This window comes from Palaemon carinicauda, chromosome 5 (genome assembly GCF_036898095.1).
Source record: "Palaemon carinicauda isolate YSFRI2023 chromosome 5, ASM3689809v2, whole genome shotgun sequence".
Lineage (NCBI taxonomy): Eukaryota > Metazoa > Arthropoda > Malacostraca > Decapoda > Palaemonidae > Palaemon > Palaemon carinicauda.
Window position 1 is genome coordinate 165,670,268 of NC_090729.1, and position 21,413 is coordinate 165,691,680.

The following is a 21,413-nucleotide window of genomic DNA, read 5'->3' on the forward strand; positions in this document are numbered from 1 at the left end:
TGAACACAAAAGTATTAATCTTGAGACACTCGCTTATGGAAGAACCATCACTCACATTTTTCCCTGCCGTGACGTCACGAACAATAACAAAGTCAACGTATAAAGTGTGAAGAAGAAGAGTAGTGAAAAAAATCTTTCACAACTGCTCTGTGATTGTTCAGTGGCTACTTTCCTCATGGTAAGGGTAGAAGAGACTCTTTAGCTATGGTAAGCAGCTTTTCTAGGAGGAAGACACTCCAAAATCAAACCATTGTTCTCTAGTCTTGGGTAGTGTCATAGCCTCTGTACCATGGTCTTCCACTGTCTTGGGTTAAAGTTCTCTTGCTTGAGGGGACACTCGGGCACACTATCTTATTTCCCTTCCTCCTTTTTTTGTTGAAGTTTTGATAGTTTAGGCCTATATAGGAAATATTAATTCTAATGTTGTTACTGTTCTTAAAATATTTTATTATCCCTTCTTTCCTTTCCTCAATGGGCTATTTTTCCTGTTGGAGCCCTTGAGCTTATAGCATCCTTTTTTTCCAACTAGGGTAGTAGCATAGCAAGTAATAATGATAATAATAATGATAATAATAATAACAATAATAATAGTAATACAGTAATAAACTTTTGCAGGTATTGGGATATTACTCTTGGCAAATCATGCAGTCGACAATACTGGATCCTCCTCACTAGAGGACCGCCAACAACTTGGACCGCCCATTATTGGAGCCACCTACCTGGGAACCCCACCACAGGCAATAAGGTAACCATGACATCAATGATATACTGTATGCATTATATTTGTTGATATTTGTGTCGCTCATTTTATTCAGAGCTTTCAAGGGTTAAGGTTTACAATAGCTACTTTTGGCAAATTTCTACTTTAAGCTGGAATCACCATGTACTATCAGTATAACTTCCAAGTGAGGAATCTCTAAATTCAGATGTAGTACCAATCAACCTAGTTCATTTCATTTTTAAAGCATTAAAGAATAATGGACAGGAGGAGGTTTAATTCTAACAATCTCACAGGCCAGTAACTTTACCAGTGGACTTTGTCCAATCAACCTAATCACTGTAGAGTACATAGAGTAAACCAGATCTCGTGTTTTAACCTTTAGTTTCAAGTCGCTTACATTACTATATATTTTCAAAAGAAGGTTGTTGTTAGCTTGAACTTTTTTTTATCGTTATTGATTTTACCTTAATCCAATTAAAATGTAGAGGGGTGTTCTATTTGCAGAAGATACTACATTGTTAACCTCATGCTGCTTTGGCTTTAGATCCAGTAAATATCCGCAAGAAGGTGATGTTTTTAATACTGTACCTGTATTGGGAGAAAGTTCAGTTGTTCCGACACTTAACTAATCTTAGGCTATTTAATAAGGATTATCTTTTGGCAAAGCTAGAAGACTAGCCATTAAGACTTTAATGCGAGGTGGCAACCACACAACCACTAGTTGGTGGGAGGGTGGATCGGGTAACCGGGGTTACCGGCTACCCCCACTTACTTGCACATCAGTGATATTACAGCACTTCTTCTTTTGGCTGTGGAGAGAACGGATATGTCCGCTCTCTGCTCCCGAATAAGACTTGGCCATACAGACCATTGCTTTTTTCTTTCTCTTTTCAGGTGTGATTGTTCTCTCTGATGCTCCTCATGCACATGTGTCCAAGACCTGAATGGTGCACTTATGGCACCTTCATGTCCTTGGTTGAAACTGACCCCACTCTTTTTGTCTGACCTGCAGAGGGCGTTGTTGGGAGCAGGGTTCCACCTACGACTAGTGTAAGGAGTGGTCTGCCTCCCAGTTGGAAAGGTTTGGGAGCACAGCGAAAGGAGAAATCTAAGAAAGACCCTTCGCCCTCCGGGCCTTCCTCGAGGGCTAAGAGACCTCGGACTTCTTTTCTTAGATCTTTTCTTACCCCTCGACCCCTTCCCGAAGCTGCTCCTCAGTCAGACTCTTCCAAGAGACAGTCGAGTAGGAGCGTAGACCGATTTAATTCCTTAGCAACCTCGGGGTACCGGGTACACTGTTGCTTTCACTAGCGAAGCACCTTTGCCCCCACCGCCCTCGGGCGAGTCATTCTCCCTTCCAGATGTGTTGCCGGCTTGGCCGTCGTTGAGTATGGCTGGACCTCCTCCTAGGGAAATCTTTTTTGAGCTGCTACAGCGGGGTGCCTGGAGGGATCCTTCTGCTGCCCTTGTTGCTGTCTCTTCTCTTGTCGATGCTATGTCCGTGTGCGAGACTCATCTCTCGCCTTCCCTTGTTCCAGCCAGTTCTGTTAGTGACCCTCACACCCGTTTGTCCCCTCATCGATGACATCCTGTTGACGACGAGTCCTCCCATCATCGTCGGACCTCTTCGACTTCCAGGGATCGTAATCCTCTATATTCGTCCTCTTACAGGCAGCACTCCAGTTCATGAGATCGGCAATCTTCTCGTTGTTCTCGTGATTGACGGTCTCACTGTTGTTCGCGTGATCGTTAGTCTCCTTGTGATCCTCACTCTCCGGCTCATACTCGTCACTCATCATCTCGTATTCGTCACTCGCTGGCATATGTTCGACGCTCTACTGATCGTCGTTCTCCTTTTCAGATTGTGAGTCTTCGTTTTGTAATTGATGAGTCAGATCAACTTTGTCCAGTGAGGAGTTTTTAGATATCACCTTGAATGCACTGCAGCAGCTCGTCCTCATGTGCCAGCACTTCGTTAACACGGAGGGTCAAGAGGAGGGTCATTAAGAATACCATGTCACCCTTTCTTTGTAAGGTCATTGGCCTTGCACTGAAACCTGACTAACCACCACCTCGTCGACCTAGAGGGCATGATGTCAAGGCCATAGGCATGTCCTTGGCCTTTAAATGCAACTTCAGTACTCTTGTGGGGCAGGTGTTGCAAGTGTGTGTGTGGACGCATCAAACGACCTTCACTGCTCGCTTCCTACAAGACGTGACCAACAGGAACGTGGAATACGTTTTCCATTGGTCCTGTGATGACTGCCCAACAAGTTGTTTAAAGATATCTTGGGCTTTTTGATGGACAAGTAGCAGATGATTGAGGGCATTGGTTACCCGGGATTAGTCCGTTTGAATGATAAGAATATCTGGCTTGTTTCTTTTCTTTAATATTCCCCTCTTTTGAGGAACGCCACCATGGATCCTCTGCAAGCTGGCCTCGCCTATCTGCAGGTAATAACCATTTCAATTGTGTAATCTAGTATAGTTTTCGTACTTGTACACATCCACGATACTCCCTGCGAGGTGGGTGTTGGGAAACATCTATGTTTGATTTAACATTCCTAGTTTTAAACTAGTAACATTCTTGCCTAGACTACCTAACTGTTTGTTATTTAACTTTTCAGCTTCGTCTCCCCCTCTCTCGCTGGAACGTTGAGTGGTTCTCCCGAGTAGTTAGTTTTCTCAGGTAATTTATTTGTAATTCTTGTTTTCTTACATTTTTTACCCTGCCGCTTTCCTTCTCCCGTCAATGTTGGCCGGGGAAAGGAGTGCGCAGTCCTTAATTTGTGTGTCTTCCCTCGGTGGACACCTTTCCCGTCCATGGACTAGGTGCTCCTCCCGAAGGAGATTTTGTTACACAATTTTTATTTTTTCTCAGTGATGCTGTACCTCTTTGTTGGGCTAAGATAGCCAATGTAGAAGAGCAGTACCGTTCGTTTCTGTGGAATCTGTGGTCACTACACCGTCACTGTCCTGTTCTGTGCCTGTGGCAGCTCCTGATTAACACGCTAATCTCGAGGAACTAGCTCCTGCTATGTTTTCTTAGGTAGCGCTCGATGCAGACCTTCAACTTGAACAATGCTTGTTGATGGGAAGCAAAGAGCACTGCCTCCTGCCTCCAGTTGTTGGACTACTTTTCCCTCCCAGGGTAGAGTTATCCTTTCCAAGTGTTGGGTTGTCCTCAGTTCTGAGGGAGAACTTCCCTTCATCTTTTTCATCTTATCGCGCCAATTGCCGATTGCTGTTGTAGTTTCTTTGCCAAAGACTACACTCCCCTCCCCATGCTGAGTCAACTCTTCCGTTAAGGGCGGAGCAAAGTCTGAGGCAAGTTTCTCCTGTGAGTGGTCAACTCTCGTTTGCGAGAGAGGCCACTCATAGGGACTCCTCTTCGGAGGCCTGCTGCTGCTGATCAGCTTGCTGATCCTCCTACCCCTTCACGGGTTCGTCACCGTGTTCGTAGGCCCAACCGTATTCCTTCATCTTAGAGGTGCTTCTTCACCTTTGGCAAAAAGACGCCTCTTGGGCTCTTCAGCCTCGTCATTGCAGCTCTCCTTTTCGTAGAAGTCTTCTTATCCTGATTCTACTGATTCCCGACCTTCACCTGTTTCTTTGGACTTGTCTGCTCGTCAACGAACCCCGATTCGTGATGCACCGTGGAGGTCTTGTCCGCGAGCCTCTCCTGTAGATCTTCGCCCTTTCAAAGGGCACATCCCGTCTCCATATCATCATTCGGCTGTTCTCTAACCAGCTACTCGCCGATCTCCAACCAACTGCATCTAGCCGATCACCAATCGTCAGCTTGCCTATTGCCAGCTCGCCGATTACTAGCTTGTCTTTCTCCGATCATTGACCTCCAGTCTCTTCGATCACTGATCTCCAGCTCACTGATACCAATCGTCGGCTTGCCGATTGCCAATCCCCGATCGTCAGCTTGCTGAATACTAGCTCAATGATCGCTAATTGCTAGCTTGCCGACCGCCTATCATTAGCTGGCCGATCGCCAGCTCACTGATTACCGATCGCCAGCTTGCTGATTGCCAATCATTAGCTCGCTGATTGATAGCTCGCCGATCGCTGACTGATAGCTCGTATATCTGCAGTCATCGACCCCCAATCTCTTTGATCGCTGATCTCCAGCCGATAGCCATTCGTCAGCTGCTTATCGCTAGCTCGCCGATCGCCAATCCCCGATCCCCGATATTTAGCTTGCCAATCGCTGATTGTTGGCTCCTGATCGTCGGCTCTTCAATCACCGATCGCTGGCTCGTCAGTCGCCGATCGTTGGCTCTCCTATCGTTAGTCAGCTGATCTCCGAGCACTAGGTTGCCGACTGCCAACTCTCCGATTGAACGATTTTGCTGTTCCTTAGCTTATCAGATCATCCGCCCGCTTGCCTGTTTTGCGGCACTCCGATCGTCAGCTCTCCGACTACCAGCTCATTGATCACTAGCCAACCTTGCCAGCTCGACGGTTGTAAGGTCAACGATCGCTGATCGCAAAACCATGATCACCGATCGCAAATCTGTGATCGCCGATTGCAAATCTGTGATTGCCGATTGCAAATCTGTGATTGCCGATCGCAAATCTGTGATTGCCGATCGCAAATCTGATTACTGATCTCAAATCAGTGATCGCCGATTGCTGATTACCATGCTGACCAGCGATTCTCTCGTCGTGCTTTCGCCAATCGTCAATCTCCATCTCGCTGATCGCCAATAGGCATCTCACTGATCGCTTTTTGCCTGTAACCTCAGACTGTCCTTGGTCTTGCCGTTTGCCAGCCTTACGTCCCTCGTCAGACCAACACGTTGCTCACCCTTCGATGACCCGTCCGCATACGGCCGTTCGCCATTTGATAATATTTAGCCACTCACGCACTTATCTAGTGGTTCGGAATTCATCTTTGGCTCTTCGATCGCTAAGTCAACCCACCGTTCAATGACATATTACCGCTTGCCAACTGTCCAGACAGCCTTCGACTGCTCATCAATCACCATCCATTCGCTTGTCTGTTTACCAAGGGAAGGCTACTTGCCACTTGCTAACGGTTAGCTGTTTGCCGCTCGCCAACAATTAGTCTTACGGCGGTTCCCTATGTTACGCTTCTCATCTTCGGCTCACTAATTGCCGATTTGCCGATCGCCGACAGCTCTCCTTTCACCGGCAGTTCGCCGTTCAACAGCCTAGCAGTAGCCGTCAACCACTCACCAGTCACCCTCTGCCCATCGTTCCCCAGAAAGATCGAAAGGCAAACGACACCAGCTCATCACTGCTTACCATTCGCCATCTCGCCGATCTATTAAACGATTGGCAGGTGATCAGCAGTCCCCAATCAGCAGCTTGTCGACAGGTGTCTACTAGCGAGAACTCTCCGACTGCACAGCAGCCACGAAAACCAGCCCTTGACCATCCATAATGTTCGCCAGAACAGCGCCATTCTAAGGAATAGCATCACCCCCGCCGGTCCGTCCAAGGTAAGGTCAATCGTTGTTTTGCCCACCTCTTCATCAGTTCAGACTAAGTTCTCTCACAGGGAAGAGTCCTTATCCGACTCTTTCCGGTCTTCGCTCAGTGAGGAAGTCCCGAAAGATTACAGAGTAGTCTTGAAACCTGGGGAGGATTCCATCCTTTCCTCTTCAGGTGTTCAACAGGAGGCTGTAACACCTAGACCTTCAGTACTAGAGGCCGTCTTCTCTTCAAGTAAAGAGTCTTAAAAATGTCCTCATATAGGACTAAAAATCCTGCAGAGGGAGTCAAGCAGTCCACATCTGGCTTCTTCGAGAATGGCAAAACAGGACTGCAGTAATGGACAACAAGGTGCCTAAAAACCCCTTTCCTGCCAAAAGGAAGAAAGCCTCCAAGTCCTCCCATGGAAAGAAAATGCAGCTCGGGACCGAACCTTGGACAATCGCCATGATATGTTCAGGGTATCGTGTCTCGTTCACTCATCTCTCCCTCCAGTGGTCAAGACCCCAGCATCAACGAGCTCCTATGCGAAGGGATCTGCGAAGGGATTCGGGCCGAAATCCACACCATGTTGAGGTTAGACAAGCGGTAAGACCATAGGACTTCATGTGCGCACTGTACCTAAAGGACTCACACTGTACTTCCAGATCCCAATCCATCCATCTTCAAGGAAGTATCTTAATCTAGACAACAAGAAACACCAGTTCAAGGTGCTGTGCTTCGGTCTCTCCACAGCACCCCAGGTCTTCGCGAGAGTGTTTGCCCTAGTCTCCTATGTTTCCTGACGACTGGCTAATTCTAGCAGACTTGGTGGCAACCCTTCATCACCACCGAGACAATCCTCGGAGACTTTGCCAAGATATGGGTATTATGGTAAACCTCAAGAAGTGATCCCTGCTTCCCACCTTCCCACTCAAACACTGTTATACCTAGAAATGATAATAGACACCAACCTCCACAAAGCCTTCCCATCAGACGTCACGGTAGTGAAGTGAGAAATGTCCCGAGACCTTTTTCTCAGATGAGAAGAGCCCCCCATCCCAGAGGGGATTATGTCTCCTCGGACGCCCATCGTCTAGCTTGTCTAGTTCTCAACAGCTGCCTCAAGATACAATCCATCCAATGGTGGCTAAAGTTCAACTGGAATCAGGCCTTTGATTCCCTGGACATTCTGATCCCCTTGTGACCAGAGAATCTGGAGTGGTGGGCTTAAGGGTTTCGATCTTCTTGTCCTTCTCCTGGACACGATGCTGTTTTCAGACACATCAAAAGAATGGTGGGGTCCCCATGTGCTGCATCACACAACCTCAGGCCTTTGGTTACAGTTCAAAATGTACCTTCACTTAAAACTCTTGGAGATGAAGGCCATTTACCTGACCCTTCAAAAGTTCCATCGGTTCCTGGCGTGTCACTCGGTAGTGGTAATGAGTGACAACAACATAGTAGTGGCTTACATCAACAAGCAAGTCGGTACTTTTTTGCAGCCCCTGTCCCATCTGGCAGTAGAGATACTGAGATGGGCAGAAGTCCACTCGGTCTCACTATTAGCCCGCTTCATATCCGGGAAAAGGAATGTGCTCACTGACAACCTGGGCAAAGCAACTCGGTTAGTGGCTACCGAATGGTCTTTGGATCATCTAGTAGCCAACAAAGTCCTGGCTTTGTGGGGTTCTCCGACTGTGAATCTGTTTGCAACGTCCCTGAACTTCAGGCTCCCATTATACTGCTCCCCAGTCCCAGACCCCAAGGCGCTCTGGCAAGATGCATTCCAGCAACGGTGGGATAACATTGTCGTTTACGCCTTTCCCCCGTTCTGTCTGATGAGAAGAGTGCTCAACGAGACGAGAACATTGGTCGACCTCTCAAATAACCCTCATAACTCTATGGCATCAGGCAGAAGGGTTTCCAGACCTTCTGCAACTCCTGTCGGAACTTCCGAGAGAACTTCTGCTACGTCTTCATGCTCATGCGTGGAGACGATCCAGCATCTCCTCACTCAAGGAGGATTTTTGTAACAAGTTGCAAAGAGGATGTCTGGATATCTGTGAAGATTGTCAGCATCAGTATACCAGGCAAAGTGAAACTTCTTCAGTGGGTAGTGTCATAGAAAAGGTATCTCTCCCCTCGATGCCACTATTCCAGCAATATCAGAGTTCTTCGTGTATTTGCAGGAGAAAATGGGCCTTTCAGTTTTAGCAGTAAGAGGCTATCGCTCAGCCTTGAATCTAGCCTTTAAAAGGAAAGGAATAGACATTCCTTCCTCGCTGGAACTTTCCCTCCTCATACGGAGCTATAAACGTACCTGTCCTCAGTATGAAGTGAGACCACCTCGGAATGTGGATTCGGGTTTTTCGGTCCCTAAAGAGGCCTCCCTACGCACCATTACGCCAGGAAACAGATCACCACCTTACATGGAAGATGGTGTTCCTACTTGCCTTGGCTTCGGCCAAACAAGTCAACGAGCTGCATAGTCTCTCGTATGACATCGCCCATACAAAGGGATGGGGAGAGGTAAGCATCAGCTTCGTCCCTGAGTTTGTTGCCAAGACTCATAATCTGGGGTTTCGGATCATAGATTCGATTCCTTCCGGATAATGAGTCTCCTCTTTGTAACCGATGACCCAGATCCTTTGTTACTATGCTACTTCAAGAGAACAACAGCAGCACGACCCACAAGGGCCCTCTTTCTTCTTCAGCACGGATAGAAATAGGAGGATAATAAAAAAGATGGTATTTCTGCTTGGATTCGCAGGGTCATTGACCATGCTCTGAATCTTGATCCTCCTCCAACACGTCAACCCAGAGCGCACGATGTCAGGGGCATAACTATATACCTGGCCTTCAAATGAAACTACTGTGGCATAGATTCTTCAAGCAGGCGTGTGGAAACGTCAAACGACTTTCACCACTCATTACCTGTAAAACGTAACTCACAGGAAACTCAATACGTTCTCTATCGATCCTGTGGTGGCTGCACAACAGCTGCTTTAGTACCTCCAGCTCCTTATTGGACAAGTAGCAGAAGAATGAGGGCATTTGTTACTCGGCTTTAATCTGAAAGAATGAAATGGAATGACTGGCTCTTTTCCTTTCTTCATCCTCCCCTCTCTTAGGGAAATCAGCATCCTGGTTTCTCTGCACAAGCTGGCCTCAACCATTGCAGGTAAACCATTGCTCCCATGTGTAACCTAGTATTGCATCAATACTGTTACATCCCCATACCCTGACGAGGTGGTACTGGGGATGTCTTGGTCAACTCGGTTAATTCCTACAGACTCGGAAGAAATTATACCTTGACAATCTCATTGCTAGTAACTCAACACACAGCTTGTGTAGGCCGCAGACTATGCTTAGCAAGGTTTAGCAAGGTGTTAGTGTTTCCTTATTTGTGTACTAACATACATAATAAAGAAGCCCTGGGTGAAGCCAAAGAGCTAGATTCCTTGGGACATCCAACCTCCTAATGGGTGAGTCACCCCTATAAATAGCGTAGGTTTGTATTCTAGTTACAGAACAAATGTCAAATTTGGAAATGATTTGAGTTTCCTAACGATACAAACCTTTAGGTAATTATACAAACTTACTCGCCAACCCTATCCTCCTTGAAGTCCTAACTCCAAGCAAAGTGGAGTACACTGACAGTGTTTAAGGTAGAGGGGTAGCTAGCTAACTACCCTCCTACCTAACTAGTGGGATGGGCAATTAATCCTCGCTAAAATTTAATGGCTTGTCCTTTCAATAGCTAAAGGTTTATATCATTAGGAAAAATAGAAATTATTTCCAAATGTCATATATAGTATGTAAAGATTAACAAGTAATTAATGTGGAATATTTTCTTACAGGCAAAGCATCACTTCAAGACTTACTGTCGTTACCAAGTCATTTTCATACACCCATTAAGTTGATTTGATACAACCTAAGGAATGAATCAAATGTTTAGTTACCTTGATAGAAAAATAGTTTTAACTATAATCTCTACTGTATGTGGGTCAGATGTTTTTTCCCTCTGAACTCAGATTCTATTTAAGGAAATAATCCTCTACCAGTAACAGAGGAATTGAAAGATGTCCTTTAAAAAAACAACACTTACAAGGTCTCATACCAAGAGATTATTTTAAACCATTGATAAAGTGACTTAATAACCATCCTCCCTTATAAAAATTTTGATTGATAGAGTTAGTAAAGAATTTTAGTGTAAATTGTCAATAAGGTTGTTAATTAAATTGAAATAATAAAATGATTAATTAAGGCAAGGGTAGGGTTATGAGCCCCGTCTGATCGTAAAATATTTTCCAAAAAGAAACTAATCAAGACAGGTGCATGAAATTTTAAGGTGTTATTGGTATTATAATGAGGCATATTCTTTGAGTGTTGTGATCCTACAGTGAAATTTTTTTTTAATGAAAAAGGGGAAATTCAGAGCTCCGACAAATAATTTTTTTTTAGGGATTTGGTGCTTGGAGAAAAACTAATTTTCTTGGAAAGAATTTAGTCTTTAAATTTATTGGTATATCCACCTGGAACATGCATGAAAAAAATTATGAAAATTGAATAGTAAATAAGTACATGCCACAAAATCAAAAGAGCAGCAAAATTAGCAAAAACCCTATGCAAAAAGCAAATGAGGAACAAGAAAAAATTCCTATAAAAGTTATATTTCACATTTTGAAGAAAACCATAGATTTTGTGGATATTATGTCACTTGGCAGCCTAAACACCACAAAAATTATATAAGGCATAAAAGTATGACACACAAAGAAAGGAGACCAATTAAATATAAAAAGCCAGAGAGAAGCAGTTTTATTTTATGGACAGAATAGAATAGCTGAAGTCAAAATAGTACCCAGTAAAACTTATTGTTTCCCATGAAAATATCATAAAAAACTACTTTGAGTTATTTTAGCTGAGACTGATATAAAAATTGACTAAGTTTGTTTTTTTTTAAATATATGATCACCAGGCTTAATCAAACATACAATGAAATTTATTATGATTATATCAAAATTATGATTTACTAATAAATATTATTATTACTATTATGCGTTAGTAAAACATTTATTATTACAATTCCCCAAAAAACTAAAACTCTCCAGCTTGATATGTCTGTGCTAATTTATGAAGGGGGATAGAGGGGTGTGGGGGGTTGAAGGATGAGGGAGGGGTTGAGGGTAGCAGAGTTCTTTGTTTCTTTTCTTAACATGCTAAATAACCATCTTGGTATAAAGAAATTGCATACTGTAATTACTGATAGCCAGAAACCGGGTCGCTACAGTACTGTACTCATTTGCCTGAGGGTGGTGTTTGACGACCATGTTACAGAGGCAGATGACGACTTCCACATGTATAACTGCATTCTACTAGGCCAATGGAAGACTTTTAGCAATAAAAAAAAATGCCAAAATCACCTATCATAATCCTACCCTCCCCTTAACTTTAGTACAGTACTTTGCAAACTAAATACTGTATGTGAATTATGTAGATTTCGTACTAGTGTTAAGAGAGTATGTACTCGCGTAATAGATGTCTGTGAAAATAATGTAAATAAGATTGAAGACGACATACAAACCGTAGGTGCTTTGAAGAATCAAAGTACGTATACTTAAATTGGTTGTACTATTTTGCTTTTCCAGAGTAACACCTAGGCTAGTGATAATAATAATACTAATAATAATAGACTTGGGTTGTATCAGATCAACTTTATGTAGGTGTTGAAATTACTTTACTTTGCATACGAAGGTGATTCCAGTTGATGTGATCCAAATCTTACGTCAATGTCATAATGAATAAACTGGTAGTGAGGTAAGTTTACGAGTCTTCAACTTATGTTTCCCATCTAAAGTAAAAAAACAAATTTTAACCCCTCAGGGTATCAATGAAATATAAAGGGATTTTGACGAAGGAAAAATCTATTTCTGGGGATAGACCTGTGGCGCCCGGTGAAAAGAGTCCTTCTTATATACCTTTTCTGATAAAACCTTCCAATTATACCAGAGAAAGATAAAAGCATGGAATGCTGAGGTTACAACCCTCGCGCGAGCACCTTCTGGGTGTCGTGTATAAAGCAAAGGCGCGTGAAATCCACTATTCACAGGTTGTCTTCCATTTAGTTAATTCCTTCGTCAAAGGGATGGGCCGATACAAAGGCCCTAGCCAACCACCAGCGCCACACCACCCACGCCACGACACGAGCGCCATCTGAACAACATCCTTCTGTATTGGCCATGATGGCTTGGAAAGGAAAGGGTGGGATCGTGTAAAATAAAGGGGAAGGGTTTCACCGGGCGCCACAGGTCTCTCCCCAGAAATAGATTTTTCCTTCGTCAAAATCCCTTTTCTGGGTTGACCTGTGGCGGCCTGTGAAAATGTACCAGAGAATGCCTTCCAAGCCCAACAATAACTACTAATTTAATGAGGGGAGAGAAAACACCATGTAAAGAAAATCATATATAATTAAGGTAAGTAAGCATAAAACATAAACTAGCCACAGGGCAGAGTGAGAGTAAGGTAAACATGATAACAGGGAAGCCTCCGAGTATCAGAGCAAACATGCAACAAAACTGACATGGCTAAGAATATCCCAACCCTATAACTACGGTAAACAATAATAGTTACAATCATATTAACCTAATATGTAATAAACTTAGGGCTAACGAACCACCAAGGAAGCGGCGTCGTGGTGCGAGTGGCGGGTAGGAGGGAGAAGAAAAGAGATGGATGAAAGGAAGAACAAAAGATCACTGGGGAGAGATAAGGCTCCCAGCTGCAACCGTTGGGTATTTAAGAGCCTGTAAGTTCTTTAGATAGTGGCATTTGAAGACCATAGGAGATTTCCAACCCATGTACTTTTTAAGGTCATCAAAGTCCAAATTCTGGAAATAATTGATGGAGGTAGCTACCGACCGGATATCATGAGCATGGGGAAATGATCCCGGATTGGCTTGTTTAATGAAGTATAGGATCTGTTGCCTAATACCACGTATGGAAATGGTACCTCCTTGTTCTCTGATAAACAAGGGGCCAGACGATCGGGTAGCAGTCCTGGCTAAAAAGGCCCTGAGAGTGGTGACCGGACATAGAGAAGTATCTTGGAGAAGAGGAATAATCTTCCAAGGGGACCACCTATTTTGGGGGTCCTCGTTTTTAGCTTGGAACGTCCTGTCTGGTGAAAGAAGTACTTCACCTGAAGGGAGGAAATCCATGTTTTCTGAGTTTCGTGAGAGAGCTGCTAGTTCTGAGATTCTAGAACCCGAGGCCAAAGCTGTTAGAAATAAAGTCTTCCTAAGAAGAGTGATATAGGAGCAGGATTCGTTGTCCGTGTCGGAGGCCAGTTTGAGGACATCATTTAGAGACCAAGAGACCTTTTGTGGACGAACCGAAGGTCGAAGCCTAGCACATGCTTTTGGAATAGACGAGAAATAAGACTCCGCCAGGTTAATGTTAAACCCAACCAGGAAGACTTTCCTCAGAGCTGACTTAATGGTGGTTATAGTGCTAGCTGCTAGGCCTTTGTGAAATATGGACCTAAAGAAGGAGATGGCTAAATTAGGAGTCATAACCGAATGGTCTGAAGTCCTTAAGAAATCTGCTAGTTTCTTAACTGCCGAATCATATTGGCGAATCGTAGAGTCCCTTTTGTCTGACTCTATAAAGAGGACATTATCTGGGTTGATGTTTGCATCCCTACGAGCCGCAAACTTCATGAAATCCACAAAGTTAGGGTTTTGGCTATCCTTGAGGAATCTGACACAGTCCGAGTTTGGACCACTTGGGTCAGTTTGGGGAATGGGATCCGGAAGGGACGGAGTTTCAACTCGAGGAGGAGAGGAAACCAACTGCTCTTTGGCCAGTGAGGTGCCACTAAAGCCACTGCCCCGTTGAAGGAGCGGAGTTTGTGCAAGACTTTCAGTAGAAGATTCACTGGAGGGAATAAGTAGATCTTCTGCCAATGGTTCCAATCCAGGGTTAATGCCTGAGGGTCCAGGTTCGGTGTCAAATAACATGGGAGTTTGTGATTGAGTCGGGTCGCGAATAGATCTACCTGGAGACCTGGAACCAGCCTGAGTATCCACCGGAAGGAGTGCATGTCCAGGGACCACTCCGATTCCAGTGGGCTCGTCCTGGATAATGAGTCTGCTATCACATTCTGGACTCCTGCTAGGTGAGTTGCTGACAGGAACCAGTCTTTGTCGGCTGCCAAGGCGAAGATAGTGACCAGGATCTGATTCAGGTTGGGTGATTTTGACCCCCCTCTGTTGAGGCAGTGGACTACGGCCGTGCTGTCTGAGACTACTCTGATGTGGGTCGACCTCGGAGGAGAGATTCTCTTCAGGGTCAAGAACACCGCCATGGCTTCGAGAACATTGATATGGAACTGCCTCATGGCGGGTGACCAAGAGCCCTGAAACATCTGATGTTGGGAGTAACCCCCCCATCCACTCAGAGACGCGTCGGTATGAATTGTCACTTGTGGAGAGGGGAACTGTAGAGGAACCGATTTGGAGAGGTTCCTCCGTTCGGACCATGGTTGTAGTCTCATTTTCAAGACAGAGAGGATCTTCGAGGTCTTGTCTCTTAAAGGTATTGTCGCTCTCTTTCTCCAAACTCGATTGATGTCTTTGAGTTTGGCTTTTAATAGGAGATCGGTCAGTGAGGCAAATTGGAGAAGGCCGAGGATTCGTTCTAAAGCTCTTCTGGACACCTGTTTGTGTTTGAGAAAGTTCCTGACCTTGGAAGCTATCTCCTTTACCTTCTTGGGAGGAAGGGAGAGCCTGTGCTTTGAAAGGTCCCAACGGATGCCTAACCATTCGAAGTGGCTTGATGGTTGTAGGCGGGACTTCCGGAGGTTGACTTGGAAGCCCAGTTTGGCGAGAAAATGGAGTACCTTCGACGTAGCTCTGTTGCATTCCTGGTGCGTCTGGGCCCAAATGAGCCAATCGTCCAGATAGGCGACGATCTGTATCCCTTGGCGCCTGAGTTGCTCGAGCACCGTCTCCCCCAGTTTCGTGAATATCCTGGGGGCAATGCTGAGACCGAAGGGCATGACTTTGAATGCAAAGGCTCTCTTGCCGAGACGGAAGCTTAGGTAAGGAGAGAAGTTTCGAGCTACTGGGACATGATAATAGGCTGGGGTAAGATCGATAGAGGTGGTGACGGCCCCACGGGGAAGTAAGGTCCGTACCTGAGAGATAGTCAGCATACGGAACTTGTCGCAAAGGATGTAAGAGTTGAGCTTCGACAAGTCCAGAACTACCCTCAACGCCAACGAGTCTTTCTTCGGGACTGTAAACAGGCGGCCTTGGAATTTCAGGGATCGAACCCGTTTGATTGCTTTCTTCTTGAGTAACTCCGCGGTGTACTCTTCCAGGATGGGAGTGGGTCTCTGGAAGAAGGTCACTGGTGGAGGAGGGGATTCCTGTGACCATTTCCAACCCAAGCCCCTGGATATTATGCTGTGAGCCCATGGACTGAAGGTCCAATGGTCCCGGAAGTGATAAAGTCTCCCTCCTACCGGCATCACATCATTGGGAGGGAGTGAACTTAGGGCCCCTCCCTCCACGGGAACCCCTTGGCGGAACTGTCCTCTACCTCTGAAACTCCCTCTTTGGTATCCACGAAAGGAACCGGAGGATTCGTAGGCAGGGTTGTATGCAGGAGAGGACATCCAAGAGGGGTTGGGCTGTGTACCAGGGGGAGCAGCGAGGTAGACTACCTGCTGAGGAGGCGCCTGTTGTCGAGAAGTCGAGGCAGCGGAAGACTGTGGGGACGAGGTACCCCGGGCAGTCTTGTAAGGACTAAACCTCTGCTTCTTCTTGAAGAACGTGTGTCTCTGGGGTTCGAACCTCTTTTTGGCTGAGAGACCCCACCTTACCTGCAAATTTTGGTTTGCCCTCGCCGCGTCCTGAAGAACCTTATCCACCTCGGTCTGAGGGAAGAGGATCTTACCCCAGCAGGAGGAGGCTATCAGCCTGTTCGGTTCATGTCTGATGGAGGCCTCAGACAGAACGAACTTCCTGCAACTAACTCGAGCTGACCAGAAGTCATGGAGGTCTATTTGGTAGGACAGCAGCTGGTTCTTTGTGGCGACTCTGAACAGCGTTTCCTCTGGGTAAAGAGATGCTAGGGACTCCTTGGAGGTGATGGATTGGAGGAACCTAGCTAGTCTAGTACGGGTCTCGAACTCAGTTTTGAGAAAAGACTCTCTATTAATCTGGGAAGCTTCTCAGAGAAAAGAGTTGAGGCACAGTCCGGGTCTAGCTTCCCCACCGTGAAGGTAGAAGCCGCAGCATCCCAGGTTGCAGAGGTACCCGGAATAAGCAAAGAGGTGGGGTCCGTCTCTTTGAGAGCCGGCATGGAAGAGCCTTCCTTGATGGCCTGTATAGTCAGCTCTGTGACTTTTGTCTATGAGCGGCAAAGAGATGGAGGCCGCTGTCGTAAAAATAGTGTAGGCACCTTTGTGTGGGGTGAGCTTGGAGTTAATACACCCCCACTCTGATAGTGTTCTGGCCCAGATAGCCTGGGCCTGCTCTTTTGGAAATATCACCGTTTCCTTCGGTACCTTGTCCATACGGACCAATGCATGTTCCTTTAAACGTACAAAACCATTGAAAGGGAATTCTAGGCCCGGGGAGTAGAACTCCAGGTCCTCTAGAGGGCGGGTGCCTATGCCCTCCAGAGTTAGGGAACCATCTAAGAATGGGGCATGCAAGGCAAACCGCCAAGGATTGTTTTTATCGAAGGGCGGCAGCTTCGATGCGTCTGGGGCAGAAGGGGGAGGAAACTGAGTTCCGGCACGGATCAGAGTAGCCATCATATTCTTAATCTCTGTTATCGCCCCAGAGTGATGTTGAATTTGATCTCTGACCAAATCTCTGACCAGTTCGATAGGGACGAGATCGCCCCAGGGTACCTGAAAGCCACCCGTTGGTTTTGTCTTGAATTTGGTAGACTTAGACTTCTTAGGAGTAGTGGTTTTACGAGGAGCAATATGAATATCAGGAGCTGTCGAGGGTCCGGGGACCGGTGACGTTGATACTGGCAAAGCTGAAGTCTTATAAGTTCGAAGTGGCTTCACCTTGGGTCGTACGGAGGCAGAGGGATCCCGAGGAGAAGCCTTAGAGTTATCAAAACCTAGAAAGGAAGAGGTAGAAGAGGGAGTAGGAGAGAAAAGGGTTTCCACCAACTCGGCACCACTTACCTGCTCGTCCCTGGGTTCTACGTCTATATCCAGATCTGCCACGTCCAGCGGTACGAAGGGTTCGTCCTCCGCGGAAATGGTGGCCCTGACTTCTTCAATTAAGGGGGCAGCAAGGTCAGGGGAGACTGCAGCAGTAGTCGAGCCTGGGAAGAGGCGGGAGGCCATGTCTCCATCGAAGAGATAGGGTGCGCCAGACGGGGCATTCCTGCCAAAGCCCGACACCCACGGACGAAGAGTAGCCCTTGCTGAACGAAGAGAGACATCATCGGCCTGTAAGATTTGCAGTGATTAGTGATGCAGGAGGGGGTTTGCTCTCCAAAATATACTGTGTATATCATATTCATGGCTAAATTAGTGTCTGCCAATGAGAAATAAGGAACAAAGGGAAAACCTACTTACATCATCGTTCAGTAGAATTGACGACAGCTCGTAACAGAGCGAGCACAAATCCGGGAACCAGACCATGTATTGGGCCTGGCCCGGTTCCTGGATAAAGGGGATGGAGCAGTGCGCATGAGACCGGCAGAGGTCATGCCCAACGGGGTCGTTGAACGAGGCAGGGCATCCTTCGGCAGTACAACGGACCTTCTGTAAAAGAAAGGAGACATGAGTCTGGTGTTTCTTGAAACTCTGATAAGGGGATAAAAAACCCTATTATTCTAGAGCTCCGGCACTCACTGAATTCCCTAAGCTCCAATATTGCATTTAACTAATATCTGAATATTACTTTTAAGATGATACCGCCCCTTACCATTGTTGGCACTTTAATATTCAATTGTTTGTATATTTGTAATTTACCTAATGTCTGTTAATGACAGAAGGATAAATAACTTTAAGCAATCTGCCGACCTCCGAGGGTCAGGGAAACAGTGACATGCCCTTAAAATAAATAAAAACACCAGCCTTAGCTAAAGGCAAGGCAAATATAAGTGTGAAGTGTATGGGCAACCTCCGGTGAAGCCGGAGAGTAATGAGATGTCCTGAATAATGCAGCCTTAGCTAAAGGCAAGGCAAATATAAGTGTGAAGTGTATGGGCGACCTCCGGTGACGCTGGAGGGTAATGAGATGTCCTGAATAATTCAATTGTGGCTAATAATTCAATTGTGAAAGATATAAAAGCCAAGCCGCAGCTAAAGGCTAAGGCTTAGATCATAGTAAAGCGTATTTACGATCTCCGGTGAGGCCGGAGGGAGAAGAAAGGTCCTGAATAATTATTGTGAATAATAACACAATTGTAATAACAATGACTATTGTGGATATGGCCGTGGCCTGAGACCGCAGTAAGGGTCACCGGAGGGTCGTATTTAAACAATATGAAGCCCGTCCCATGTAGTAAACAATATATTAATATAACAATAGAACGAAAGTCATTGAGAATCCCTCATGGCGGAGTAGAACTCAAGGCGGAGTGGAAAACGTTCATAACTACTCCCGAGCCGTAACGGGGAGAGGACGAAACACGGACCTAAAATAACGCTAACTATTGAAAAGTAACCAAAAATAAATAACTCGTAAGTTATCATACACCCGTAGGGGGAGAGGTGAGGGAGGGAGAACCCGTTGAACGCACAAAACGGAAAACGGGAAATCCGCTCCCCCACCGGAGCTAAGAAAGAAAACGAGAGAAAGGGGTAACTCGTGACTGCGAACAGAAAACGGGAACCCCACTCTCTCGCTCTCTTGGGCACAATATCAGGACTAATAATCACACAACACTATTATAAACGTATAAAATAAAAATGTACATCAAGATAAGACTGCGAACGAAGAATAGCATCTGCTAAAACTTAAAATAAATAGCACAGTCGAGTGACGAATGCCCCGGAGGGGCGGGTACTAAACAATAACAAAGCTAGACCGCTATCTCGTTCGTAGGCTGGACTTGCTAGCAAAAAGTACCATGAGCATAATAACGCAAAAATAATAACGGTTCTAAAGGCATAAGGCCAGGGACTTAACCAAGAACCTAAGTGACAGAGTACTAAACGGGCAGACAAAGATGAATTCCCATACAAGTGAACAAACAATGGCCGCCGTGAAGGGCCAGACGGGAATAATAAAACAGACTATACTGGATATAAAACAAAAGCCCGGTACTATAAAAAGCTGTCAAAACAAACTATGGTACTTAACATTGGAATGTGTGAAGATGGAGCTTCGGACATGACGAAATATATCCACGAATGTTAAAAAAAAGTCGAGAGCACCACAAAAAAATTTCACACTAACGAAGTCCAAAAAGAAGGATGTTGTTCAGATGGCGCTCGCGTCGTGGCGTGGGTGGTGTGGCGCTGGTGGTTGGCTAGGGCCTTTGTATCGGCCCATCCCTTTGACGAAGGAATTAACTAAATGGAAGACAACCTGTGAATAGTGGATTTCACGCACCTTTGCTTTATACACGACACCCAAAAGGTGCTCGCGCGAGGGTTGTAACCTCAGCATTCCATGCTTTTATCTTTCTCTGGTATAATTGGAAGGTTTTATCAGAAAAGGTATATAAGAAGGACTCTTTTCACCGGCCGCCACAGGTCGACCCAGAAAGTAGTCTTTGCCAAAATTTTAATTAATTCAGGTTTGAACAATATGCTGATGCATGTTAGTCTAGTTACTTTAAGGGCTGTAAGTTTGTAGTAATCAAGGGCCAAGTTATGCAATGTAAATGCATGCATGTAATTGTGTAAATTCTAAGAAAAAACACCTATTAATTATTTGAGATAATTAAGTTCACTTTATATTTTGAAAAGGAAAACCTATCTTTTTCACCAATAACCATACTTCAATTATTTGTGTTGAATAACTTATCAAACTGGGAACTGTAATCTATTCTTGGCAAATGTTTGTTCTAAGTGTGATATATTGAAGGAATTGTACAAGGAAATTAAGTTAATTACTGTACAGTACCTCACATGCATAATGATCATTCATAATTAACCCGTTTCAGAAAGTGATTGACTTGAACTTTTGCAGATACAGTATGGATTTTATGCTCAGCAAATTATGCATTTGGCAATTCTGGATCCTCCTCCACAAGAGGACAGCTCATCATTGGAACCACCTACAAGTAGACCCCACCACAAGTAATAAGGTAAAGACATCAATGATATGTATTACTTTGTTAGTATTTGTGTTAGGCCCAATTTTTTTATCACATTCACAAATCCTCATTGTACCTTGAGAGCTTTTTAAGTATTCAAGTTTAGGCAAGTATACCCTACTTTGAATCTAATACTAAATGCTTGTTTTATTTCAGGTCCCTATGCCAGACATAACCATTCATCTAGAAGAAAAATCTGCCAAGTTATGATTCTTCAGAAGGATAAGAGACATCTGAGGGGATACAGTGTTATAATTCTTAATTCAACAATCAAACTGATTGATTTTATAATGTGATGTTAGGTTGACCATTTTTTTTTAGTTTTGAAGGGTTTTGTGAGTAATAATTATTTGTTGAGAGTGATAACATCTGTATAATTTTCTTCAAAGTCTCTTGCTTTGATTTTCACGCCTTTCCTCCTCCATTCCACCCCTGCAGGGAGGTAGTGTTTTCAGTACACTTCAAGCTGTGTTTTGTAGAATAACGTAAATAAAAGTCTTTGTACTGTCCCTTTGACTGCAATAGCTGCAATACTTAATAATCATCTGCTATATCCCATTTCCTGTTTCCTGCTTTCCATCTTGTGTGTAACCTCCTTAACTTTTATTTCATAGAGCTACTGCAAAATCCCCCTTTCCTCATTTACACGAGTGATGAAATGTCCATTTTGCCCCAGTGTTAGGCCATTTGCCTCATAATCCTAAATATTTGTTCCTAGACGAATACCAAACCTTTCACGGGCTCCTACAGGAAAGTCACATTATCCTGCCTATTAGCATGCACCTACAAGAGCGCCACATTACTTGCTCATTAGCATACTCCTACAGGAGCGCCATATCACCTGTACGAGCATGCCCTAATCTGTTCATATTCGCTACTAAATGCAGACGGAGTCCTATGGGGGAACGCTACCTCACCTGTTTGCATGCAGTTT

General features: G+C 45.0%; 1 long non-coding RNA gene across 2 annotated transcripts in view; it reads left to right on the forward strand.

Moving 5' to 3' along the window:
• The window catches only part of LOC137640646 (uncharacterized), a 61,443-nt gene extending 41,051 nt beyond the window's left edge, over positions 1–20,392 (forward strand). Inside the window, exons 3-4 of one of the 2 annotated variants that reach the window (XR_011044435.1) lie at positions 616–745; positions 20,327–20,392. This is a non-coding gene — a long non-coding RNA (uncharacterized lncRNA). Of the gene's footprint in view, positions 1–615; positions 746–10,032; positions 10,626–20,326 lie in introns of those variants that run through there. The other variant, XR_011044434.1, reaches the window with a different exon arrangement.
• Positions 20,393–21,413: the final 1,021 nt, after the last annotated feature.